The sequence below is a fragment of the Marmota marmota genome, unplaced genomic scaffold (assembly GCF_001458135.2).
Source record: "Marmota marmota marmota unplaced genomic scaffold, marMar, whole genome shotgun sequence".
NCBI lineage: Eukaryota > Metazoa > Chordata > Mammalia > Rodentia > Sciuridae > Marmota > Marmota marmota.
Window position 1 is genome coordinate 3,325,691 of NW_025999863.1, and position 4,598 is coordinate 3,330,288.

Below are 4,598 nucleotides of genomic sequence, written 5' to 3' on the forward strand. Positions count from 1 at the left end.
GTGTGCGTTGCATGCGTGCGTGTGCGTGCACACGCGTGTGCCAGGACCTGCTTCCTGCGCCCCGCGCGGCTCTACCAGAGCTGCGGCCAGGGCTGAAGCCTGGCATCCCGCCTGAGCCCGCCGGGTGTGTCACCTGCCCGCCAAGCCCGCTCTGCGCGGGGAGCTGCCGAGGGGACCCAGCCCCGGGCTCGGTGCTGAGCGGGAGTTGGGGGCTGGCGGCGGGGGCTGGGGCTGGGCTGAGGGGCAGGGCGCAGAGGGCCCAGTGGGCGCCCTGGGCAGTGTCCTCCCCAGGTGCCTCGGTTTCCCCCTTTGCATCCAGGGCTGCATCCGGGTGCCTGTCCCCATGCCCATGCCACTCTGCCTGCTGAGGCCGTGAGGGGACAGGGGCCATCTCAGTTTTCCTCCCTGCAGAATGGGCGAGCAGCGTCCTCGAGCCCCAGCGGAGCCCTGCCCTGGGGAGGTGCCCGCTGTGGCCGGACCTTGGGAGGACAGAGAGGACAGCCCTGTCGCGGGAAGTGCATGGGTCGGCCTGTGGCACCGAGGACCTCAGCTGGCTTGGCACAAGTGAAATCTCAGAAACCAAGACCCGAGGAGAGGGGACAGTCGCACAGACTGGCAAGACACGCAATGGCTAGGAGGTGACAGAGGCAGGGCCGCGCCTGCGCGGGGCACTGGCAGATGCGCAGGAAATGACCGTGACCCTCCTGCCCTGCCGGGGCTTGCATTGCCACTGTTCGGGGGCCTCAAGAGAGGGGCGGCCGTCCACATGCTCGGTAGATCCCAGGTCCCAGTCCAAAGTCACCCCGGGTCACCAGCACCACACTTTTTTTTTCTTTTGGTGCCGGGGCGCTTAGCCACCGAGCCCCATCGGCAGCCCACTTAGTGTGTGTGTGGAGACGGGCTCTGCTGCCTTGCTTAGCGCCTCCCTAAGGTCCCCAAGCTGGCTTGACCTTGTGATCCTCCTGCCTCAGCCTCCTGAGCCTCTGGGATGACAGGCGTGGCCACCAGCCCGGGTCACCATACTTGAAGAAGGCATCCCTCGCCATTTTGTAGCATTTCTTTGGGTCAGGTGTGTGCCCCGCGTGGCCCAGGTTTCCCCAACTGTCGTGGAGGAGACAGACCAGATGGCTCTGGGGGACTCTCCCCTCCGTCCCCTCTCTGTCCCACCCTGACTTTCCACCAGGTGCAGGGTGACAGCAGGGGACCAGGCCATTTTGGCCAGCGACCCCTACCCACACTCCCAGGTGGCCAAAGTGTCCTGCGGCATCACCGTGCCGCTGAGGAGGAAGGTGACGCCGTCTGCAGCCCAGGAACCAGCCCCACACCCCGGCACCAGCGCCTTCCGCAGGCCCAGCTGCGCCTGGCCCAGGGACGCAGCAGACACCAAGACGGCGCAGGCCTCCTCATCGTCCCATTAGCGATGACTTGAGGTAACTTGTAACGGGGGAAACCAAACCCGATTTGAAGACAGGTGGGAAGGGGACTCAGCAGCAACAGGGCTTGCGTTTGGCGGTTGAACGGCGGAGCCTGGGTGATGAGCATCAAAATTACCATCAAAAACTTTCTGGTCACCCCGGCCCAGGGATGCTGTAGACCCAGCTGCTCCAGAGGCTGAGGAAGAGGATCCGTTTGAGCCCAGGAGTCCAAGGCAACCTGGGTGACATCAAGAGACCCTGCCTTGCCGGGTGCGGTGGCGCATGCCTCTAAGCCCAGCAGCTCAGGAGGCTGAGGCAGGAGGATCGTGAGCTCAAAGGCAGCCTCAGCAACCGCAAGGGTCTAAGCAACTCAGTGAGACCCTGTCTCTAAATAAAATACAAAATAGGGCTGGGGGTGCGGCTCAGTGGTCAAGGGCCCCTGAGTTCAGTCCCCGGTACCCCTTTGACCAAAAAATAGAAAGAAAGAAACCCTGCCTTGAAAAAAGGAAAACTTTGAAGACTGAGTGGCCCTGGGGCTCAGGGTGCTGCGGGAATGGACATATTAGCAGTCCCCTTAGTGCAGTTTTGATTTTCCCGGGTCCAGTTCCCTGCGGTCAAACACCGCCTGAAATATTAAACGGAAGCTTCCAGAAATAAGTCATTCATAGTCTACTGAGAGCTGTCTGGGTGGCATGATGAAATCTGAGCTTCCCCCATCCCACCCTGGGTGTGAATTATCCCTTTGTCCAGAGGATCCACCGCGTATATGCTACCTGCCCAGCAGTCCCTTGGTAGCCAATTTGGCCATCAGACCAACTGTCAGTATCACGAGGCTGTGCTCAGGAGACCCTTAGTGTTGGTGCGGGCCACTCATTCATGCCAGAGAGACGTCGTCAACTGTGTCACTTAAGTGAAAAGATGAAAAGTGCAAGATATTTTGAGAGAAGGGGGGATGGGAGACCACACCCGGGTCACTTTCGCACACACGATGTGACAGTCGTTTTATCTTCATATGTGAGGTCGCCTTCTCTGGGCCCCATGCGTAAGCTGAACTTCCCCGCAGGCGAGTGTGAACAGGAACAGGCCGGCTGGGCCTCCCCGGGCTCCGCACACTTGGGCTGTCTCCTGAGGGTCGGAGGCGGGGACAGGATCTCAGCCCGGGAATCTGCGCGGAGGAAAACTACCCACAGGGCGCGTCCTCCATCCAGAGAACAAGTGACCAACGCAGATTCCCGGGGAAAAAGGGAAAAGGTGGTCCACCCAGGGCAGCCGCGGCCCAACCCCGCGGTCCCTGCTCCCTAAAGGGACAGATGTCAGTGCACTGCTTGGGTGTCAGGGGCCCTCGGCACAGGGAGGTCTCCACCAGATCTCCAAGAAGCAGTTTTAGAGAACGAAGGAAGGAAGGAGGGAGAGGAGGGGAGGGGGAGGAGGGGAGGGGGAGGGGAGGGGGAAGGGGAGCACGCCCTGGGGCTGGAGTCACCCGGTTCCTAGAGAGCATAATCAGAGGGGAGCGGGACGGTTCCGAGGTGTCACTTCGCCATCTATAGTAGCGACCATCAGATGCGACCTAAATGCTAACGATAGAGGATCAATTAAACACACAGTCTGTTGCCATGAAATAAATCACAGCGTGTGGCCTCGTCCGGGGGAGGCCAAGCAGGCGCTGGGGCGGTAGGGGCACAAGCTGCTTTCCTTCTGGGGGTCTTGGGATGCTCTCGATTCTCTGCAGCCACTGGCCTGTTCTGGGCACCCGCAGCTGCGTGTTCCTGAGGAGGGAAGGGGCCGGGCAGCACCCAGGGCCCCGGCTGTCCTTGCTCGGTGGCTCTCACGGGAAATGACCTGGGTCTTCTCACCTGCAGGTGGGAGGGCAGGGCAGGGGCTGTGCCCACCACCTGGTCCTCAGCGAGGCCTCAACAAGCCCAGCCGGTGTGGGAGTTGCAGACCCTCACCAGAAGCACCGGCCTCCCGCCTGGGTAGCCTCCTGGCCTCCCTGCCTCCTGACCTCCTGGCCTTCACTCCTGCGCCTGGCTTCCCAATGGGGATTTTAAAAAGAGCACGAAGATGAAGCCTCTTCGCCCTCTGCTCACCTTCTGTCTACAGAGCACCACTGGCAGGTGCTGGAGCCCTGAAGAGGTGGGGCCTGGAGGGAGGCCTTTAGGTGTTGGGCGTGGCCTCGTGGGGAGGGCGGGGCCTGGCTACTGCCTCCCACAGGCCCACGGTGACAGTGAGGCCGCACACCGGGACCTCTGAAACGCCGGCCCAAACAGGACTTGTGTCTTGGATTACTGCTGAAGGGGACCTACCTGCACTAGGACAACCCTGCCAAGTGGCCTGGGCCGGCTTCCCCTCGGACTCAGCTTTCCTCTTCCACCCACGCGCTCACTCGCTCCTTGGCTGGGGTCCTCCTTGGCTGGGGTCCTCCTTGGCTGGGGTCCTCCTTGGCTGGGGTCCTCGCAGGACCCACAAGCTGCCCGAGCCCCATCCCTCTCCTCTTCCTCTCCCCTCCCCCTGCCGCACTGCCCCTCGAACACTCCCGACTCAGCCCTGCCCCAGGGCCTTTGCACGCTGGGCCCTGCACCCGGAGTGCCGCCGCACCCCAGGTCCACTGTCCTCACTCTGTCCCCTTCAGATCTGTGCTCAGGAGCCACTCCTCAGAGGTGCCCTCCTCGACTGCCGGCCACCCCTCCTGCTCGTGGCCCTCCTGCCCTCCTTCCCGTGTGGACATCCCCGGGGGTAGATACAGTCGACCTGGTGGTCACAGGGCCTCGCTGTGACATCTGACCTGAGGCTTGAGTGATGACAACGTTGGCCGTGAGGACCTCGGGCTTGACTCCGAGGAAGGGCAGCCGTGGAGGCCCGGCCGGCTGTGGGCCCTGGGAGGACCCGGCTGGCTGCTCCCGGACGCCGCGGAGGGGGCCAGGGTGGAGGCCCGAGCTGGTGCCGGGGGCGGTGGTGGCGCGGGACTGCACCAGGGAGGAGGGGGAGAGGGCTCGGCCCCAGCCGGTGGCGCACCCGCAGCACTCCGGCCAGAGCTGTCCCCTGCCGGTGGTGGCCAGTCGCCAGGGATGCCAGGGTGGCCTGGGGCCTTAGCACTCGCGCCCTTCCCAGCCTCGCCGCCTCTTCTGGGCCGAGGCCCGCGTGGTTCTGGTGTGACTGTCGCTGCGGTTGTGCCCAGCGCTCAGC

The 4,598-nt window shown here is 63.3% G+C and overlaps 1 long non-coding RNA gene across 1 annotated transcript; it reads left to right on the plus strand.

Moving 5' to 3' along the window:
• The first annotated feature begins 92 nt into the window (after window positions 1–92).
• Window positions 93–3,038, plus strand: LOC125619427. The gene is made up of 2 exons (XR_007350985.1): window positions 93–1,430; window positions 1,583–3,038. It is a non-coding gene; the product is annotated as an uncharacterized LOC125619427 (long non-coding RNA).
• The last annotated feature ends 1,560 nt before the right edge of the window (window positions 3,039–4,598 follow it).